Source organism: Eleutherodactylus coqui, chromosome 5 (assembly GCF_035609145.1).
Source record: "Eleutherodactylus coqui strain aEleCoq1 chromosome 5, aEleCoq1.hap1, whole genome shotgun sequence".
Lineage (NCBI taxonomy): Eukaryota > Metazoa > Chordata > Amphibia > Anura > Eleutherodactylidae > Eleutherodactylus > Eleutherodactylus coqui.
This window is the reverse complement of record NC_089841.1, coordinates 150624457-150647768: the sequence shown is the minus strand read 5'-3', so window position 1 is coordinate 150647768 and position 23312 is coordinate 150624457. Positions and strand designations below refer to the sequence as shown.

General features: G+C 43.8%; 1 protein-coding gene across 2 annotated transcripts in view; it reads left to right on the top strand.

Moving 5' to 3' along the window:
* The first annotated feature begins 11515 nt into the window (after window positions 1-11515).
* Window positions 11516-23312, top strand: part of RIMBP2 (RIMS binding protein 2) — a 345228-nt gene continuing 333431 nt past the window's right edge. Inside the window, exon 1 of one of the 2 annotated variants that reach the window (XM_066603410.1) lies at window positions 11516-11537. The gene's annotated coding sequence lies outside the window, so the exon portion shown is untranslated. The remainder of the gene's footprint in view (window positions 11538-23312) is intronic. The other variant, XM_066603408.1, reaches the window with a different exon arrangement.

Genomic DNA, 23312 nt, shown 5'->3' with positions numbered 1-23312 from the left:
CGAACGGGGGGGCTATTGAAAAAAAAAAAACCCATTTCGGCGCGGGACAACCCCTTTAAATAGACCCGTATGAAGCTGGGTAATTCTACTAGTACGAGCAGAACGTATGTTATGAATCTACATATTATTGTGAAGAAAATGACACCTTGCACATCTTCTTACGCCCAATGATTTCCATGACTTCTATGAATTATCAAAAATTATGTTTCTCTGTGACCTGTGAAAAATTGACCCCTGTGTATTTCTTGACCCCATGACGCAATGTGTCTGAAAATTGAGATTTGTATATACACCCTAATAACGAACAAAGCTTTGTAAAAATCCTAGATAATTGTGTCTTACCTCTTGGGTGATTTTTGTGATTTGCACTGGAATGATGTGGTGGAGACTTGAGGACACATAGTCCATAAGCTCTCCTAAAAGCTAGTCCTGATCACTAAAGATAGATGTGATTCCAAACATTATCTTTCAAAGTAGAACTTTTATCATACAGTCCATGATGTAGTAGCACTGAACTGAAAATGCAACACCAGTTTAGAATATACTGTAAAAGTCTACTTTATCGATGGTTATTAATGTCCAATATCAGACCTAACACTCCTTCTTTTTGGAGACTTTTGTCTGCTCTTCCTGTCTCTTCTACATTTCCATTTCTTCCTGCCAGTCCCACTCTAAATATATTTGTGTTATTTTCAAATCCATTTCACTCTGTTTGCTCATACATTGACTCTTGTGTAAATAATTCATGAGAGCTGCCATGAACTGAAATGATAGGATGTGGTAAAACCTTTATCACATGTAAGAGGACATCTATTCTGTTTATAATTACAGCAGAAGAAATCTTCTACAGCATTGGCTAAGAAGCCACCAACAAGAGACATCATGCGATCAGTGAATGGAGGGCCGGCTCACTCACCATGTCCTAGTAAAGAGTCCGAGAGAGAAGTAGAGATTCGGCTTTTGCAGGTGGAGTGTGACGAGTTAAGGACCAGACTTGGGTGTCTGAAGGTAAGAACATTTCAGCATTATCACCATGTTACTTAACTTCTATATTAATCACCTTCAGCTGCTCAGACTTGCGGTAGGCTTAAAAAAACAATTCTGCTCTCTTCCAGACACATACTATTCACTTAAAAAGTCTGAACTGCAGTGCCAGACACAAAGCCCATAGCTGGTTCTGTTTCTGAAAGAGGGCAACCGTGCTTTTGTAACTTAATATAACACCTTTCAATATGTCCTATATCTGTCTCCTTTCACCTATGTAGCTTATAGCTAAATATTTGGTTAAACTAGGCTATGCCCCATACAATTGTGACCTACATAGAGGAATATAGTACTCTGAGCAGGTCAACTGCCCCTATGGATGTGTTACTTTTTTCCTCAAATGCAAACCGTATAATTTCTTATGCTTTGCGGTTTATACCTCATGATAAATATTATTTGATTTGTATTACAAGTAAAATGATTACCTAAGATGTAAAATACATTTATAGCAATGCTTTGGTCCTTTGTTATGTATGGGATAGAAGTAGTGATCCATTTATTTGTTTTAGTTACTATTAGTGATTATGCAGTATAATAATTAAATTAAAAGGGTTTTCAGTAGAGATGAGCGAACGCGTTCGTCCGAGCTTGATATTCGTGCGAATATTAGGGTGTTCGGGATGTTCGTTATTCGTAACGAACACCATGCGGTGTTCTGGTAAATTAAACTTTCTTCCCTGAGACGTTAGCGCTTTTTTTTGGCCAATATAAAGACAGGGAAGGCATTACAACTTCCCCCTGCAACATTTAAGCCCTATACCACCCCCCTGCTGTGAGTGGCTGGGGAGATAAGGTGTCACCCGAGTATTGAAATCTGCCCCTCCCGCTGCTCGCTATGGATGCATTCTATATGCGCTCAATGGGGCCAGCGGCAGCAGCGCTGACCCCATTGAGAACATATAGAAGACAAATCCTTCTTCTCTGGCACAGCTGTAACAGCTGTAGCAGAGAAGAACGATGTTTGCCCATTGAATTCAATGGAGCGGCAATACAGCATGTTCCACTGAATGCAATGGGCTGCCGGCGATCGCAGGATGAATGGTCGGGAAGGGGTTAAATATATAACCCCTTTCCTGCAATTCATCCAGAAATGTGTTACACTAAAAATATATACCGGCGTATAAGGCGACCGGGCGTATAAGACGACCCCCCAACTGTCACCTTATACGCCGGCAATACAGTGGAGCAAAGAATAAAAAGCATTACTTACGTTTTTAGATGATCTGCGGCGCTCCTGCAGGCTGTCACTCCCTCCTGGTCCACGGCAGAGTATTGCTTTCTCCACGAAAGACTTTAAATCCCTGCCTCCATAAGCACACGTGCCTTCAGCCAATCACAGCCAATGACAATGATGTCATTGAATGGCTGTGATTGGCTGTGTTTCTGGAGGCGGGGATTTCAAGGCTTGAAATCCCCGCCTCCAGAAACACAGCCTATCACAGCCATTCAATGACATCATTGTCATTGGCTGTGATTGGCTGAAGGCACGTGTCTTCCTGGAGGCAGGGATTTAAAGCCTTTCATAGAGAAAGCTTGTCTGCCGTGGATTAGGAGGGAGTGACAGCCTGCAGGAGCGCCGCAGATCATCTAAAAACGTAAGTAATGATTTTTATTCTTTGCTCCACTGTATTGCCGGCGTATAAGGTGACAGTTGGGGGGTCGTCTTATACGCCCGGTCGCCTTATACGCCGGTATATATTTTTAGTGTAACACATTTCTGGATGAATTGCAGGAAAGGGGTTATATATTTAACCCCTTTCCGACCATTCATCCTGCGATCGCCGGCAGCCCATTGCATTCAGTGGAACATGCTGTATTGCCGCTCCATTGAATTCAATGGGCAAACATCGTTCTTCTCTGCTACAGCTGTTACAGCTGTGCCAGAGGAGGACGATCTTTATGCTGACAGTGGGGGGGGGGGGGGCACTCTTGCCGCTATTGTGGCTTAATAGTGGGACCTGTGAACTTGAGATGCAGCCCACCATGTAGCCCCTCGCCTGCCCTATCCGTCACTGTGTCATTCCCATCACTTTCCTGAATTGCCCAGATTTTCACACATGAAAACCTTAGCGAGCATCGGCGAAATACAAAAATGTTCTGGTCGCCCATTGACTTCAATGGGGTTCGTTGTTCGAAACGAACCCTCGAGCATCACGGGAAGTTCGTTCCGAATAACGAACACCCGAACATTTTGGTGTTCGCTCATCTCTAGTTTTCAGCAAATCATATGTACATTTGTGAAAGAGCGAAGCGAACAGATAAATGTCTTTGCTCCAGTTTTCTAATGGAAAAAAGTTGCAAACTTTGGAATACAGTATGTTTCTGCAAAAACTGTCTTCTCTTCAATCTTAAAAAGCTGTAGTCACTTTTCAAAAAGGTAGTCGAGGCTAGGTGGATGGTATTGGGCCTTCTGCTGCCTGACAAATATGCTATCATTTAGAGATTTCATTTCCTTGTGCATGGAGAGCCAAAGATGTGCAAAGTTTTTTAACCCCTTACTGACCACCGGGCTTTATTCCAATGCATAGGCCTTTTTACAGCACTGCATTGCAAGCCTGACACAGGGCTTCTGTGCCAGGGGGAGTGGGGACTCATGATAGCCAGGTACCAGCTCCAGCAGCTGGGACTGGAGGAACCACTGATTCCAGCTGTTTTACACTTTGCAAGCCATACTCAATGCTAGGAGCTCCCTCTGTCACCCACCGGACCCCCATGGTCTCTGGGTCAGTTATCTATGGTGGCCTATGAGGTATTGCAGTGTATGAGAGCAACAATCAAATATGATAACATTCAAGACCCCCAGTTGGACAAAAATTAAAAGTCAAAACCCCACCTTTCTCTCTTGTAAAAAAAAACAAAAAAAACACTAAAATTTAATTATCACCGTATTCGTAATGACCCACGTAAAAAAGTTGGTGTGTGCTTTAACCAACACAGTGAACACTGTGGCAAAAATAAAAAAAACATGCGAAAAATAGCTAATTTTGCAGATCTCTCCTTACAAGAATGGAATAGAATGCAAGCAAAAAGTCATATGGATCACCAAATGATATAATAAAAAGTACTAATTGTCCTGCAAAAGAAAACCTGTCATATAGCACCCTTGACGGAAAAAAAAATTTTTTTGAATGGAGAAACTGAAAACTAAGTTGGTCACTAAGGCCTAAAATGAGCCTTTAAGTGAATAAGGGATTAAAAGTTCACTGTCCTCACCTTTTAAGCCCCATGAACTACATTTTGGGGCTCAAAGGAGAGGAGATGTGATTTCCTGGGATCTGTTTTTTATACTCACTAGGTCCCCATCTCCACGCTTTGCTCCCAAGAAATCAGTCCACACGTGGTGACTCCTTTCACAAGGCTGTGTATGTGCACTCTCCAATTCATCTGTATGGGAAAACGTGTACACACAGCCTTGTGAAAAGAGCCACGATGTGTGCGTGCACTAACTTTTTGTGGGCACATCGCTGGAACGGGGACCCCAGTGAGAATACAGAGCAGCTCCACGTACCCCCTCATTCTCTCCTCTTTGAGCCCCATAATGTTTTCTCTTCAGGACAGGAACTGCAAGATATTATTTTTTTTAGATTACAAATTACCCAAAAACATGTTTGACATAAAAACTTGATTTAAGCAATTGGTTGTTTTCTGATGAACATTCCCTTTAAAATGCTGCTGGGTGAAAACTCTGTTATATAAGTATTTGTATCAATGAAAACCTGGGAGTCCTGAAAACTGCTTCCTATCACAATTTCTTGTATGAGAAATATTGCAAAGCATTGTTCCTATATGACCAACTTAAAACAAAGCTTTCTACAACTAGTATCCTGACCTATGTCAGACAGGTCTAAGTAACTTGGCACTCTCCCATGGTACTGTGTTGTAGTTCCACACAACAACTGCTGGTGATGGGTCAGGCATCTGTAGTAGGAGCCGCACAATGTGTAAATCACAGTAGTATGGAACTAAATAACAAACAAGTCCTACAGTATGTAGAAGGTCAGATGCACCATCTGGAAGATCACAGGCTTGAAAAGCAGCTTTCAATCAATATTACAATGGGGAGAATTACTGTAAAACTTTCACGTGGTAATAATGATTTTCCTGCATTTGGTTTAAAAATTGGTGTCATCTAGAGATGAGCGAGCATACTCGCTAAGGGCAATTACTCGATCGAGCATTGCCCTTAGCGAGTACCTGCCCGCTCGGAAGAAAAGATTCGGCTGCCGGCGGCGGGCGGGGAGCGGCGGGGGAGAGCGGGGAGGAACGAAGGGGAGATCTCTCTCTCCCTGTCTCCCCTCCACTTTCCCCGGCTCACTGCTGCAACTCACCTCTCATCTGCGCCGGCAGCCGAACCTTTTCTTCCGAGCAGGGAGATACTCGCTAAGGACAATGCTCGAATGAGTAATTGTCCTTAGCGAGTATGCTCGCTCATCTCTAGTGTCATCCAAAAACAGTGCGACATCTTTATCAATCTACGTATAACTATGTAAATAGATTGTGTAATAGATGGTGTAATTAAATTGAAAAGTTTGGTATTTTGTCAGAGTGCCATATTTCTGAAGCCTCTGCATCACTTTTCCAATTCATATGATTAGAGGCATAGCTAAACTTTTCATCATCTAAGGCATAGATTCTTTTGTGCCCCCCTATCTCACTACTGTTGAAGTGAAAATTCATATAATTCATTTTTTACCCTCTACCACATGAAATATCCAGAGCAGGCAGATTGTCTGTGGTCTGCATCGGCCCCTTCATGGAATTGGCATTGCATCGGTGTAAGGGTCTGCACAGGTAAATTGACTCCCTACTGATGTTAACCCTCTCCAATCCAATTTGCCCCTGGTTTTCCTAGGGGGCTTACTCTTTTTCTGCCGTTATACAATGGCGCTATATGCTGGCTAAAGCCAGTACTGCATGAGTTGACACATTAGATAGGCTCCGACAGCAGAGAGGCTGGCAATATACAGTAAGAGAACCCCGACGGACGTCTTCCAACATCGGAGCTGTACACCCTTAAGTCATAATGTCTTCAGACGTCAGACAGGGGATTGGAAAGGGTTAAGCCCTTACTTATCATCTAAACTTTAGCTATTACGGAAACTTATTGAAAATTTCTCAAAATGTATTCAAAGTTGTTCTACTGTCTACTGTGATGACTTACCAAGTTGTAATGGTACAAAAACAGAATATGGCATGGGCGGCTGTGTGTATTGGAAGGTGTAGCTGTTGTATGCAAGTGGGAGTTGTTTAACTAGAGGTTTCCCACACAGAACATGGATTGTTGATGATGAGATGCATGACTCCAGCATAGTTGCACAATGTGTCAAGAGGTGCTGTAGCTGTGTTGTTGGTGCCTCTGCAAGTGTTACTGAAGTGGTGGGTGTTGCTGAGGAGGATGTCACTGAGGGTATCAGTGTGTACAGGTGTAGACAGCATAGTAGTATCACCCTTGTTGAGTGCCAAATCATTTGCAATTTATCAATTGCTGAGCTGCACACGGACTAACGCTCAATGTAATAGCACTCTAACACTGGTTAACCAATTTTCTGATGTTCCAAGGGAGGGGAAGGCAGAGTAAAGTGAGTTATTCAATAGCTGCTATAGTAAGTAAAACAGTCAACATTGTCTCACTACCTACAGGTGTCCTGTGACTGGCACCACATCTTATGCCACATTCAGTTTTTCTCTCTTTTTCTCAGGGCACTTTTATTGGCGACAGCAAGACTCCTGATCACTACATGTGTTGTGTTGTGTTGCCTGCTCACTTTCAGTGCACTTCTCCCTCTCAACTCGACCCCCACAATCAGATTTGATCGTGAAGCACCGATTATACCATGTCAGTGCTGAGCAATAAAGAAGTTCCACTGATGATGTGGTCCTCCTCTCAGCCTGGCAGCCCACTTCAGAGCTCAGCAGTATCAAGAGAAGTCATGCCCTGAAGGAGCTGAAAAGGCAGCAGTTGGACACAAAATAGCCTGTTTCTTCCTGGGATCATGCCCTTGTTGCATGATCCCAATTTCCCTTTATTTCATAGTACTCTGGCAATTAAATGTGTTGCATGGCGCTCCCATTAGCACAACTATAGAGCGTTCTTGTGTGGCAGTTGGTGTTTTATCTATTTTATCGGTATGATACCCATTTAGAATGTGCTCCGTGATTGAGCGAGCCAGCGATACTAAGTCCCGTGCAACAGCACGGGAACGAGTGTATGCGGGGTTGAGTGTCGGGCTTCATTTGCCTGACATTCGTCCCGTCTAAATAGGCCTTTACAGTCTGTTCAGAAGGGATTGTAAAAAACAGAAAGGGGAAGAGGTTTGTCTTTATGTAAAATCCTGTTTAAAAACCACACCATGTGAAGATAAATGTGAGGGAGATGAACATGGGGAGTCTCTATGACTAGAAACACATGAAGAGAAAAACAATAATAAAATCCTCATAGGGGTTTTCCAAAGGCCACCAAAAATAACTGAAAATCTATTACTGAAGCAAATAGGTGAAGTAGCAGATCACAATGAAGTAATTTTTATGTGGGACTTCAACTATCCGGATATAAACTGGAAAGATGAAACCTATGGATCTCATAAAGATAACAAGTTTCTGTCAATAACTAAAGATAATTACTTTACCCAACTTGTACTGGATCCTACTAGGGAGACTGCCATTTTGGACTCAATATTAGCCAAAAGACCTGTCAAAATAACAGGGGTACAAGTTGAGGGGCACCTGGGAAACAGTGACCGTAATATAATTTCCACACGTCTTTCAAAAGGAAGTTTTATTAGGGAGATACAAAAATACTAAACTTTAGGAAGACTGACTGGCGTAATGTCCTCCAAATAAGAGTACAGGCAAAAAATGGGAAATGTTTAAAAACATTTAAAATACTTCCTTGCAGGAATAAAAGGGTTGCAAATAGAAGGAAACAAATGTGGCTCAAAAAAGAAGCAAAGAGGGCAGCAAACAGCAAAAAGAAAGCGTTTAAACTACTAATACAAGAAGGCAGTGAAGAAGCGCTAAAAACCCACAAGGAAAGAAAATATATTATGCAAAGGCAGATAAAACCGGCAAAGGTGGAGACAGAGAAACTCATCCCCAAAGAAATTAAAACTAACCCTAACCTGTTCAACTATATGAGAAGTATAAAGACTATTACTGAAAGTGTTAGCCCTTTAATAAATATTGTTGGAAACATTGTAGAGGGTGATAAGTAAAACTATTATATAGTTTTTTCTCCAGTATATTTGTAGAATGGTAGAGTTGGAAGGGACCTCCAGGGTCATCTGGTCCAACCCCCTGCTCAGTGCAGGATCACTAAATCATCCCAGACAGGTTTCTGTCCCCTTTATGTTTGAAGACTTCCATTGAAGGAGAACTCACCACTTCCATTGGCAACCCGAACCTCAAAAAGTTTTACTAATATCTAATGTCTCCTCCCTTTTCAGTTTCATTCCATTTCCTTGTACAAATGAGAATAGGACTGATCCCTCTGTGCTGTGGCAGACCCTCAGATATTTGTAGACAGCTATTAAGTCTCCCCTCAGCCTTCTTTTTTGCAAGCTAAACATTCCCAGATCCTTTAATTGTTCCTCATAGAACATGATTTGCAGACCGCTCACCATCTTGGTAACTCTTCTCTGAACTTGCTCCAGTTTGTCTATGTATTTTTTAAAGTGGGGTGCCCAGAACTGGACACACTATTCCAGATGAGGTCTGACCAATGAAGACTATAGGGGAATAATTCCCTCACGTGATCTAGACTCTATGCTTCTCTTAATACATCCCAGAATTGTGTTTGCCTTATTTGCTGCTGCATTGCACTGTTAAATCATGTTCAGTCTATGATCTATTAGTATGCCCAAGTGTTTTTCCCATGTGCTGCGAGTTAGCTCAATTCCTCCCATTCTGTATGTTTTGGTTTTTTTTTCATTTTTTTTGCCCAGATGTAGGACTTTGCATTTCTCCCTGTTAGATACTATTCTGTAAGTCGCCACCCAAGGTTGTCTAGATTTTTATGAATCTTCTCTCTCTTCTCCTTTGTTAGCTATCCCTTTTAGCTTTGTGTAAAAATGTTAACACTGGGTACAGGTCAGAGCCTCGGAGAACCCCACTTGAGACATTCTTCCAATTGCATGCGCAGCCATTTATGACCACTCTTTGAGTACAATTACTCAACCAGTTGTGAATCCACCTAACCGTTGCCTTGCCAATCCCATATTTGGTAATTTTTTCAATAAGGATGGGATGAGATACTTTGTCAAATGCTTTACTAAAGTCAAGATATACTATATCTACCACATTTCCCTAATCAACCCAGTTGGTAATTCTGTCATAGAAGGAAATTAAATTAGTTTGCATGACTTGTTTGCTACAAAACAATGCTTTCTCTGGTTAATTACTCCATTCTCATCCAAGTACTTGTATGCACATTGTTTAATAATTTGTACAAAGATCTTTCCCAGTATAGAAGTCAGGCTCACAGGCCTGTAGTTTTCTGTATTCTCTTTTTTGAAGATAGGGACAATATTTGTCCTTCTCCAATCTACTAGGACTTCTTCTGTTCTCCAGGAAGTTTCAAGACATATGGCAAGTTTTTTTGCAATTACTTCTGCTGCTTCCTTCAGCACCCTAGGATGTAATTCATCTGGACCTAGAGACTTGAATTCATTTAAGTTAGCCAAGTGTTCCCTTACTATAACTCTGTTTTTAGATAGCCTGCATTATTTTATTCCTTCAATAGCACAGGGAAGATTAGTTGATGTTTTATTTACTTTCTGAGAGAAAACGGATACAAAATAAAAATTTGAAAGTTCGGCCTTCTCAACATCATTTTTGACCAATTCACCATTTTCATCCTGTATACATCCTATGGCATCTTTTGCTTTTGACATACTCCCAAAAACCTTATTATTTATTTTCACCTCTATGGCAAGCCTAAATTCATAATTAACTTTAGCGTTTCTGACACTTGCCCTACAGTTTCCGCAGACTACATTATAGCCTTCTTTAGATATGCCCTCCATTTTCCATTTGATTAATATTTTTTTTTTACTTTTTGCCATATGTTTAAGTTCTGTGTTCATCCATCCTGGTCTCTTTAAATGTTTCTCATTCTATCTTCTTTTTATGGATTGTTAACAACTGTGCTTTGAGAATCTAATTTCACAAATTCCACAATTTCTGTCCTTAAGAACATCCAGCCATTGGATCCTTTTTACCCTCTTTTGGAGTCCCTTAAAATCTGCCTCTCTGAAATCCAACAGTTGGTAAGAATTGGGTCCAAGATAGCAGATCCCCTTGTTTTCTCTTGTACTTTTTTGGAAGACAAAGTTGCCAGCAAGAGAGGATAAACATTTGTTAGACCCATTACTTTTGCCTGGGAGAGATTCCCAACAAATGTCTGGATAGTTAAATTCTCCTATTCACAAAGGAAAATGAAGTAAACTCTTCACTAAATGTCACCAGTTTAACCCAGGAAGAATTGCAGACCCACCTTAAGAAGATTAAAATAGACAAATCGCTGAGTCTCGAGAGCATACACTCCCGAGTTCTTAGGGTATTAAGTAATGTGATAGACAGGCCATTGTTTCTTATATTTAAGGACTCTGTAGTGACAGGTTCAGTTACACTGGATTGGTGCATCGCCAATGTGGTGCTAATATTCAAAAAGGGTTCAAAAAGTGAACCTGGCAACTACAGGCTGGTAAGTCTTACTTTTATTGTAGGTAAAATGTTTGAAGGGTTTCTTAGAGATGTTATCCTGGAGTACCTCAAGGAAAATAGCTATACAACGCCATATCAGCATGTCAAACCCATCCGATCAGTTTTTATGAGGAAGTAAGTTTTAGACTGGACCAAGTAGATTGGATCTTGTATACCTGGATTTTTCTAAAGTGTTATTTCCACACCTGTTTTTCTGCCTTTTCATAATGTCTTCTTATGTGGAAAGGAGTCTTTGGGCCCCCTCAGGCACCATGTGTGCTACCTCAGAAGACCCTACAGTTACACCCTAGTGTATACAGTGCGTCAGGAATACTAAATCTCCTTGTTTCTTTTTTGAAAGTAACAATAGTTCAGACTGCATGCCAAATGCACAGTTTAGAACATGGGGAAGATAATTGATAAAGATCTTGTTAAGACTACTATCTTAAATTTATATACAATGGATAACCTTTCCAGCTTACTACCCGACAAAATATCTAATACTGTACAAGTTACAAATTCTTCAATATGGAATTCTCCAGAGTTCCATTTTTATAGTTTCAGTAATTGATTGCAAGTTCATTGTTAATTATTGAATTAGTGTAAACAATATTTTTTGCTGCTCTAATTAGCTGATCATTTCATGTCTTCTGATACAGGAGGGTCTGATGGGTCAAAAACCAAGTGATGTAGAGCATTTGCTAAAGCAATCTCAGAAGGAGCTGTTATGGCTGCAGAGACAGCTGTCATATATCTCCAATGGAGGTCCACCATGCATCCTGTCCCCAAACAAGGTACATCTGGCATCCTGATACAGTATGTGGCATATTACGTGAAGAGTCCAGAATGAGCATGTATTAATGAAAATGTCTAATACAATAACTAGTGTTAGTCTATGCAAAAATGGCACACATATCTGCTGACTTTGATTTTCAAGCTCCATTAATATATGCAGCTTAAGGTGCACAATTTATTGCAGCAATATATCAGGCATGCTAACAATGGTCTCAGGAGAAATAAGGACTTTGATCTACGGCAGGAATAAATTACACTGATTGCTTATATTCCAGTTATTAACATCCCTCTAAGAGATCTACTGTACTTAACTTACTGTGAGCTCTGGATTATTGTAAATTAATTGCTGGACCCAAAATAAAACTCCAGTCCATATCTGAGGATATCACATCAGTTACGTACTAATGAAAAATTCTATTTCTCTTTAATATGTATGAACCCTGCATGTTTTCCTAATAGGTTTACAAACATATTAATTTATTGAATCAGATACATGTAAATAGTAGTGTTAGGGTGAATCCCCAATGCAGATGTGAATTGGGGATTCTGCTTTTCTGCTCTGTTCAGGACGCAGAGCAGAAAATAGAAATAGTTTGTAACCGCTTCTGGCTTTTGTTTTCCAGCCCAGCTTTGCCAATGACTACTGTCACTATAGGGGAATGTTTTCCCCTGTAACTATGGATGTCGCAGTTACATTGGAAAACTGTGAAATAAGCAAAAAAATGACAGTGTGAATGTCCCCGAGGTCTTCACATCATCGGGAACATGCTAAAAAATATGCTTACACTTGCCCATTTTTTCTGCTTGGAACAAATTAACTTCAAGAAATGTATGTTCATTTGCAGCCTAATATATCCCACCCCTCGACAGGTCATGAGATAATCAATGTTATTCACTTCATCGCTCAGTGCTTTTAATACAGTGGCTCTTCAGTGTATATAATGTTATCAGTATAGAATTGGGACTATTTTATTCCAGATGCAAAAAGCTACCTTAGGACGGGCTCACATGAGCGTGATTTCATTGTGTATTAAGTGAGCAATATACGCGTGCATAATACACGGTGAATACATTGATTTTCATTGACCCATTCACTCTTGTGTATGGTCATTGCACATATTAGGCACATAATAAAGAACACAGCATGTTCTATATTACCACATATCACGTGCGATAGAACCCTATTGTTCCCTATGTGAGCATATGAAAACGCTGTACATACGTAATTAAATTGCATATGTGTAGCGTTTAATATGACTGTTGCTAGGAAACAAAACAAGGAAAGCAAAAAAAAAAAAAAAACAGAAACCAGGAAGCCGGTGCATAATGGCATGCGGGAGATACTGTCATGCACAGGCATACGCAATCACAATTGCAGTGATCACAGCTCCACACACCCGTAAAACACTTGTTTAATATGCAGTGTTTTACCATACACTCATGTGAGCCCGGCCTTAGGCTGTATTCACACGTAGCTGATTGGCTGCAGATTTTGTCCAGATTTGATGCAGATCTGCAGCAGATTTCACCCCCTCATTTTGACCCACAGTTGGGATGGGATTTGTGGCTGTAGTACAGGCGCAGAAATATGCCCATATTACACTCATGTGCAATTGGTCTTACTTTGATTACAAACATACAGTATCTTTTTTCCTCCTATTTTGCTTGTTTCTGACTGCTGTAGTCCAAAGTGGCTTGAAAGTTGCATGAAGTATATTTCTTGCTGACCATGATCTTAATGAAGAAATCATCAGTCATGATGAACAAGCTATGTCTCACAGATCTGTACGCCTGATTTGTGAAATAGCGCATCCATTATGTGGCCCCATATCATTATTTAGAAACATTAGTCTGAGCTTGTTGGACTCATTAGCATGAATGTGTGAGTAAGTTGGAAGAAAGTACATCTGATGACGAGGATCAACTATCGATTAGAGTTTATTTTAAGTTGTAGAAAGCAGCAGAACATTTCTTGAGGGGTTGCTGAATTGTGATTAATTGCTTGTGTTGTGTCATTAATAGGAATGTTTCATATATTTCACTTTAGTTTCAGCAATTTGATATAAGTCTAAAGAGAAAAATGTTTTTGTTCCTTTTTTTATATTGTAGCTATTTTTTGTAAACTATATTGGTTGCTACAATGATGCAGATACCCTCTTCCCGTGTGTACTGTCTTTATATGCAGTGCAGCAGGTCTATGCACTTATGACAGTGGCAAACATACGCTTTAATTAAAAATGTTAATTATTAAAAATGTGTCCTGTATGCATAATCGTGCCATCCCACTTATCTAAGTCTTCTGCAGTACACTATAGCATTTATCTATCATTAAATTCCTTGCTCTCCGCTCACCCTGTCCCAGTCTACACAACAAATCTGACAAGTGAGCTGCAGAAAACCCGGGTCAATATTATATGACCAGGATGAAAACAAACATTTTAATAAATAGGATAAATAGAAATTTGCTGCACATCATATGTCATCTTTTGAAGATACATTTCCATTAACGGAAGATTCCACCTTATCAGACGTAACCACCTTTGATCCTGTTGGAAATTCCTTTCACAAAAAAAAATCTTTTGGGACTTACTGAGATGAGCATGCCAGATTAAAATTGGTCCATTTTTATGAACCAAAATCGGTGTGTATGTCCATTTTGCATCTGTATGCATCGTGTGTGTTCATTTTTTCTACTTCTATGACATGTTTTTTTCTCTTATGCAAAAAACGGAAGGAGATCCAATTTTTTGTAGCATTTCTCAGCAATGATCCATGAAAAATGGAGTGCACACGGATTTTTTTTGCACACATATCGACTTGAATGGATGAGTGTCATCTGTGAAATCAGACCAGATTAGGATATGCTTTTTCCTTAGGTGGATTATCTGTCCATGCAAAAAAACCCCTCATATCTAGATAGACCCATTGACTGTAGTAGGTCAGTGTGCAGTCTGTTACAAACCCTGACAGCACATGGACGTCACTTGTATGAATAAACCCATAGACTGTGCTTCTGATCACTGTCCTTGTCATCAGTTCTACAATACAGCAGTGGCTGAGACCTCAGAGCAGCTTCTAAGGATCTAAAGATTGCTTTGGTCCATTTATTTTTGGAACTGGTGAGGGTCCCAGCTTACTCACTTATAGGAATACAAGGGTCTCAGTGCCTCTTAGGCCATGTCTGCACAGTGGATTTTAATGTGAACTTGACACGGAGTCGGCATAAAATCCATATTTCATTTGTGCAAATGGGAATCTGCACTGCAGTTTATGTGACACGAATTTGAAATTCATCTCATAAAAAAGGAAAAAAACAGACTCAGACTTCTGCCGCAAATTAAGTTGCAGATCCGTGTCAGATTTTTCCAACGTGGTCATAAGGTATGGTCACATGAAACACGCGCCTGAGGATCGCAGTTTCACAGAAGTAATGCGAGGCGTTCTTGAATGAAAAACGTCTCGCATTCCGCGTTAAAAATGCACGTTTGCAAACGCGATATCGAGCCAAGCCCATCGGCCTGATATCGCTCTCACCCGTGTCAATCCGGCCTTAGTACTGTGCAAACTTGTGAGTACAAAAAAAAGTAGCATTTGATACCACACATTCAAGATACCAAACTGATAGACTGAACAGATGGAGTTCTTTTCATTTTAAATACTTAATGAGCAGCTCCATCTGTACACGGAGGGTTAATATCTGCAATGAGATGAAGTCTACGGATTACACGGACAATCGGAGGGCGACTATAAGGTGGCATTATTTTGTCCACTTTGCAGGATCCCAGGAATGTCTCCCCTGTGCACGTATGTATTAATGGCAGGTGATTGATATAGCCTGTATTAGATCTTGACACAAAAAGAGCAATGTAATTGGTAATAATTGAAGTGTATTATGCAAGCTGCATATTCCCTATGGCTTTAACATCCAGTCTTGGTGAGAGTTCAGAATTATGCATATCAGAAATCAGTGTGTGCCAGTGAGGACTGCAGTATTTCTCTCCCCCAGGGAGAACCCTTCTATATTTCCCTCTTACAGTTGCTAGGCAGCTGACACTTACACTACATTTCAGAAGGCTTCTCCTGATATGATATGTTAGCACACATATATGGCTTATAATTGACCTGTTACCAAGGCCCGGAGTAATAGAATGAAGCTTGCAGTTTTGTTATGTTTATACATCTGGAAAGCTGCCTATTCTGCACATTGCATTATTACGCAATTATAACTTGACCTACATGGACCAAGAGTTTCAAGGTCATGTACAGTACACCTCTTCTGATGTCAAGCAAATCTACCCAAAACCTTATATATGCTAATAAAGGCTAAAGAGGTTGTCCAGTTGTAAACTTTTGATGGCATATCAGCAGGATAGGTCATCAATAGTAGATTAGTGGGTGTCCATTGTCAAGTAGCCCTGTCAGTCAGTTGTTTGCTGGGTCAGTGTAATTGTGCACTGAGCTGATTTCTGCAGGAAGTAGACAGTTCCATTCTCACTGCAGTGGCCAGCGTTGGTATTGCAGGCAAAGTACTCATTGAAATAATTGGTAATTTGGCCTGCAATACCAAACCTGGTCACTGCAATGGGAACAGAGCTGTCTGCTTCCTGCAGAAATCAGCTCATTGCATTAGCACATCAACCCAGGGGTCTGCCAGCTGATCAGCGGGGGTCCCAGCTGGCAGACCCTTGCTGATCTATTGTTGATGGTTCATCCTGCTGATAGGCCATCAGTAGTTTACAACTGGACAACCCCTTTAATCTTATTTTCACTTTCTAGTCTTACAGTATCCATACGAGTCATTATGGATACATTACAATCTCTTTTTTATGTATATGTTATGTTTTTGTTTCTTTCTCATTTTGACTTGGGTCTTTCATATTTCCTGTTTGCATGTACTGGGTAGCACTGAGCAGCAGGCTGCATATACAGTTGCAATCAAAATTATTCAACACTCATTGCAAATTAGCTTTATTTGCCAGATATACAAACTTTCAGCTGTTTATAAAAACAATTAAACAAGAACAATTTAAATAACTCAACACAACTGATTTAGCAAGTGGTTTCTCCAAATTCAACACACAATGCCACTTTTGGCCTCCTTCACACCAGCGACATGGCATTGCTGCGGGAAAATCGCAGCGATATTGCATCACTGGTCCATGTGATATCGCTGCGTTTTCTCGTGACAATACTGTGATTTTGTAGCACCAGAAACTCAAGCGACATGTGAGAATTTTCAGAAGGGAACTTGAAATATAAGTAGAGATGAGCGAACGTACTCGTCTGAGCTTGATACTCGTTCGAGTATTAGCGTGTTCGAGATGCTCGTTACTCGTGACGAGTACCACGCGATGTTCGGGTTACTTTCACTTTCATATCTGAGACGTTAGCGCGCTTTTCTGGCCAATAGAAAGACAGGGAAGGCATTACAACTTCCCCCTGCGACGTTCAAGCCCTATACCACCCCCCTGCAGTGACTGGCTGGCGAGATCAGGTGTCACCCGAGTATATAAATCGGCCCCTCCCACGGCTCGCCACAGATGCATTCTGACAGAGATCAGGGACAGTGCTGCTGGTGCCGGAGCTGCTATAGGGAGAGCGTTAGGAGTATTTTAGGCTTCAAAAACCCCAACGGTCCTTCTTAGGGCCACATCTAACCGTGTGCAGTACTGTGGAGGCTGCTTTTTGCAGTGTTGCACATTTTTTTTTTTTGATATATCGGCCGTGCAGAGCATTGCGCCCTGCAGTAATACTCCAGGGCCAGAAGTGGTGGTTAGGCAGGGACAGAAGACATATATTGTGAGGCAGGGACAGAAGACATATTTATTGAATATAGGCAGTGGGCCTTTGCAAAAACATTTGGGGAAAAAAATCTATTTGGGCTGCCTGTGACTGTCCTCAGTGTTCTGGGTCTGTGCTGGGTGTAGTAGTCCTCCTAATTCATACGCAGCCAGCTAAGTGTTACAGCAGGCTTGCGCAAAATTATTTCCTGGCTCTGTGTTGGCTGTTAAATCACCGCTGTATTCCAGTCCACAGTGCAACAGTCTGCAGTTACTTGACATACTCCAGGGCCAGTAGCGGTGACGCAGAGAGAGAAGAGATATATTTATTGAATATAGGCAGTGGGCCTTTGCAAAAACATTTGGGGAAAAAAATCTATTTGGGCTGCCTGTGACTGTCCTCAGTGCTCCGGATCTGTGCTGGGTGTAGTAGTCCTCCTAATTCATACGCAGCCAGCTAAGTGTTACAGCAGGCTTGCGCAAAATTATTTCCTGGCGTTCCGTAAGCGAAGTCAGCCTCCAACCACAGGCCAATAAGCGGCACATTTAATTACAGCGTTCTGTTTCTGCACTACTGGTAATACACCATGCTGAGGGGTAGGGGTAGGCCTATAGGACGTGGACGCGGGCGAGGACGCGGAGGCCCAAGTCAGGGTGTGGGCACAGGCCGAGCCAGTGCGGTGGCCAGGGGTAGAGGCAGGGCCAGACCGAATAATCCACCAACTGTTTCCCAAAGCGCACCCTCGCGCCATACCACCCTGCACAGGTCAAGGTGCTCTACGGTGTGGCAGTTTTTCACAGAGACGCCTGACGACCGACGAACAGTGGTGTGCAACCTTTGTCGCGCCAAGATCAGCTGGGGAGCCACCACCACCAGCATGCGCAGGCATATGATGGCCAAGCACCCCACAAGGTGGGACGAAGGCTGTTCACCGCCTCCGGTTTGCACCACTGCCTCTCCCCCTGTGCCCCAACCTGCCACTGAGATCCAACCCCCCTCTGAGGACACAGGCACTACCGTCTCCTGGCCTGCACCCACACCCTCACCTCTGCTGTCCTCGGCCCCATCCACCAATGTCTCTCAGCGCAGCGTCCAGACGTCGCTAGCGCCACTGTTTGAGCGCAAGCGCAAGTACGCCACCACGCACCCGCACACTCAAGCGTTAAACGGGCACATTGCCAAATTGATCAGCCTGGAGATGCTGCCGTATAGGCTTGTGGAAACGGAGGCTTTCAAAAGCATGATGGCGGCGGCGGCCCCGCGCTACTCGGTTCCCAGTTGCCACTACTTTTCCCGATGTGCCGTCCCAGCCCTGCACGACCACGTCTCCCGCAACATTGTACGCGCCCTCACCAACGCGGTTACTGCCAAGGTCCACTTAACAACAGACACGTGGACAAGCACAGGCGGGCAGGGCCACTATATCTCCCTGACGGCACGTTGGGTGAATTTAGTGGAGACTGGGACAGAGTCAGAGCCTGGGACCACTCACGTCCTACCCACCCCCCGAATTGCGTCCCCCAGCTCGGTGGTGGTATCTGCGGCGGTGAATGCTTCCTCCACTAAACCACCCTCCTCCTCCTACGCAACCTCTGTCTCGCAATCAAGATGTGTCAGCAGCAGCACGTCGCCAGCAGTCGGTGTCGCGCGGCACGGCAGCACAGCGGTGGGCAAGCGTCAGCAGGCGGTGCTGAAACTACTCAGCTTAGGAGAGAAGAGGCACACGGCCCACAAACTGCTGCAGGGTCTGACAGAGCAGACCGACCGCTGGCTTGCGCCGCTGAGCCTCCAACCGGGCATGGTCGTGTGTGACAACGGCCGTAATCTGGTGGAGACTCTGCAGCTCGGCAGCCTCACGCACGTGCCATGCCTGGCCCATGTCTTTAATTTGGTGGTTCAGCGCTTTCTGAAAACCTACCCACACTTGTCAGACCTGCTCGGAAAGGTGCACCGGGTCAGCGCACATTTCCGCAACTCCAAAACGGACGCTGCCACCCTGCGGACCCTGCAACATCGGTTTCATCTGCCAGTGCACCGACTGTTGTGCGACGTGCCCACGCAGTGGAACTCTACGCTCCACATGTTGGCCAGGCTCTATGAGCAGCGTAGAGCTATTGCGGAATACCAACTCCAACATGGGCGGCGTAGTGGGAGTCAGCCTCCTCAATTATTTACAGAAGAGTGGGCCTGGTTGGCAGACATCTGCCAGGTCCTTGGAAACTTTGAGGAGTCTACCCAGATGCTGAGCGGGGATGCTGCAATCATTAGCGTCACCATTCCTCTGCTATGCCTCTTGAGAAGTTCCCTGCAAAGCATAAAGGCAGACGCTTTGCACTCGGAAACGGAGGCGGGGGAAGACAGTATGTCGCTGGATAGTCAGAGCACCTAGTCTATATCTCAGCGCGTTGAGGAGGAGGGGGAGGAGCATGAGGAGGAGGAGGAGGAAGAGACAGCTTGGCCCACTGCTGAGGGTACACATGCTGCTTGCCTGTCATCCTTTCAGCGTGTATGGCCAGAGGAGGAGGGGGAGGAGCATGAGGAGGAGGAGGGGGAAGAGACAGCTTGGCCCACTGCTGAGGGTACACATGCTGCTTGCCTGTCATCCTTTCAGCGTGTATGGCCTGAGGAGGAGGAGGAGGAGGATCCTGAAAGTGATCTTCCTAGTGAGGACAGCCATGTGTTGCGTACAGGTACCCTGGCACACATGGTTGACTTCATGTTAGGATGCCTTTCTCGTGACCCTCGCTTTACACGCATTCTGGCCACTACGGATTACTGGGTGTACACACTGCTCGACCCACGGTATAAGGAGAACCTTTCCACTCTCATTCCCGAAGAGGAAAGGGGTTCGAGAATGATACTATACCACAGGGCGCTGGTGGACAAACTGATGGTAAACTTCCCATCCGACAGCGCTAGTGGCCGAAGGCGCAGTTCCGAGGGCCAGGTAGCAGGGGAGGCGCAGAGATCAGGCAGCATGTACAGCGCAGGCAGGGGACCATTATCCAAGGCCTTTGCCAGCTTTCTGGCTCCCCAGCAAGACTGTGTCACCTGTCCCCAGTCAAGGCTGAGTTGGCGGGAGCACTGTAAAAGGATGGTGAGGGAGTACGTAGCCGATCGCACAACCGTCCTCGGTGACGCCTCTGCCCCCTACAACTACTGGGTGTCGAAGCTGGACACGTGGCCTGAACTCGCGCTGTATGCCCTGGAGGTGCTTGCTTGTCCTGCGGCTAGCGTCTTGTCAGAGAGTGTGTTTAGTGTGGCTGGGGGAATCATCACGGATAAGCGTACCCACCTGTCAACCGACAGTGCCGACAGGCTTACACTCATCAAGATGAACAAAGCCTGGATTTCCCCAGACTTCTCTTCTTCACCAGCGGACAGCAGCGATACCTAAGCAATACGTAGGCTGCACCCGCGGATGGAAGCATCGTTCTCTATCATCATCAAAAACGGGGACCTTTTTGCTTCATCAATCTGTGTATAATATTCCTCCTCCTCCTCCTGCTCCTCCTCCTGAAACCTCACATAATCACGCCGAACGGGCAATTTTTCTTAGGCCCACAAGGCTCAGTCATATAATTTTTGTACACAATTTTTTATGTTTCAATGCTCATTAAAGCGTTGAAACTTTCACCTCAACCAATTTTTATTTTAACTGGGCTGCCTCCAGGCCTAGTTACCAATTAAGCCACATTAACCAAAGCGATTAATGGGTTTCACCTGCCCTCTTGGTTGGGCATGGGCAATTTTTCTGAGGTACATTAGTACTGTTGGTACACCAATTTTTGGGGGCCCTCGCCTACAGTGTAATCAAATTAATTTTTAGCCCACCTGCATTACAGCTGACGTTACATCAGCTATGTTGGGCACTGCAATGGGATATATTTATGTACCGCCGGTGGGTTCCAGGGAGCCACCCATGCCGTGGGTCCACAGGGAGTTGTAACTGCATGTGTCCACTTCTAAAGAACCCCAGTCTGACTGGGGCATGCAGTGTGGGCCGAAGCCCACCTGCATTAAGCACGACATTACCTCAGCTGTGTTGGGCACTGCAATGGGATATATTTATGTACCGCCGGTGGCTTCCTGGCACCCACTCATGCTGTGGGTGCACACGGAATTCCCATTGCGGAGTTGTACCTGCCTGTGACTATTTATAAAAAAACGCGGTCTGACTGGGGCATGCAGACACCTTGACAGAATGAATAGTGTGTGGCACATAGGTTCCGCATTGCTATGCCCACGTGTGCAGCTCCTGATGGCGGTGGCACAGGATTATATTTCTCATTGCTTCTGTACAGCATTGTGGGCTATCACCCCGCCCCTTTTAAAGAGGGTCGCTGCCTAGCCGTGCCAACCCTCTGCAGTGTGTGCCTGCGGTTCCTCCTCATGGCAGACGCACTTATAAATAGACATGAGTGTGGCGTGGCATGAGGGCAGCTGAAGGCTGCGCAGGGACAATTTGGTGGGCGCTGTGGACACTGGGTCGTGCAGGGGGGGGGATTGGGCAGCATGTAACCCAGGAGAAGTGGCAGCGGAGTGTCATGCAGGCAGTGATTGTGCTTTGTTGGAGGTAGTGTGGTGCTTAGCTAAGGTATGCATTGCTAATGAGGGCTTTACAGAAGTAAAAATTGTTGGAAGGGGGGGGCCCACTCTTGCCGCTATTGTGGCTTAATAGTGGGACCTGGGAACTTGAGATGCAGCCCAACATGTAGCCCCTCGCCTGCCCTATCCGTTGCTGTGTCGTTTCCATCACTTTCTTGAATTGCCCAGATTTTCACAAATGAAAACCTTAGCGAGCATCGGCGATATACAAAAATGCTCGTGTCGCCCATTGACTTCAATGGGGTTCGTTACTCGAAACGAACCCTCGAGCGTCGCGATAATTTCGTCCCGAGTAACGAGCACCCGAGCATTTTGGTGCTCGCTCATCTCTAAATATAAGCCGTACCCTGAAAATAAGCCCTAACTGAAGGAAAAAACAGCATACTTTACCTGGAAGCGCTGTCTGGGGCTCTGCTGCAGCTTCTTCCTGGTCCCCGGCACTGGTCTTCTTCATCTCTTCTGGCCAGAAATTGAAAAATATCTGCCTCCTGGAAATGCCGGCTATGATTGCTGATACTTAGCCAATCAGAGCCAGCCTTCGATGAATGGTTGTGATTGGTTCATCAAATGCTGGTTGTAATTGGCTAAGCGTCAGCCAATCAGAGGCAGCACTTCCAGGCGGCAGAGATTTTTCAATCCCCATCCAGAAGAGATGAAGGAGAATAGTGCTGGGGACCTGGGAAGAAGATGCAGCCGGGCTGACAGCACTTCTAAGGTGATGTATACTGTTTTTTATTTTTTTCCCGCAACCAGGGTTAGATTAGGGCTTTGACAGTAGGCTTTCCTACTGTTAAAGTTGCTTTGCGCTGCATGAAAATCGTGTTTTCATGCGATGCAAAAGAGAGGAAGGCTCCATAGGGAAACATGGGCTACAACACCTCACGAGTCACATTCATATTGCGGGACACGCGAGGCTTTTGTGACAGGATGTCGCATGCTACAAAACATTGCATGTGTGAATTAACCCATAGAAAATCATGGGCTTCACGAAAATGCGATTGCTAGCATTGTAGCAACGCGCCAATATCGCACGACTTTGTCGTCCGTGTGAAGGAGGCCTTAATGACTACTGCAGTCTCACAATTATTCAACCCACTGAATAGAATCCCTCATGATAGCACATATTTGCAAATCAGGTGTTGTCTCAAGCATACCTGATGTAACTAATCAAGGGGTTAATTGGTTCCATCAAGTGTGCTTAACACATCAAATACCTGGACTGGTTAAGGCTTTGCTAACTGTGACATATGATTGCATGTTAAAATTTAGCTAAGTCAAGAGAGTGGTTAAAGAAGTTAAGGTCGGTCTCACGAGAACTGATCTGAATTGCAATTCCACACGGACGATCCGTGGTAAAATGCAGGCATTGAATTACATGCATTTTC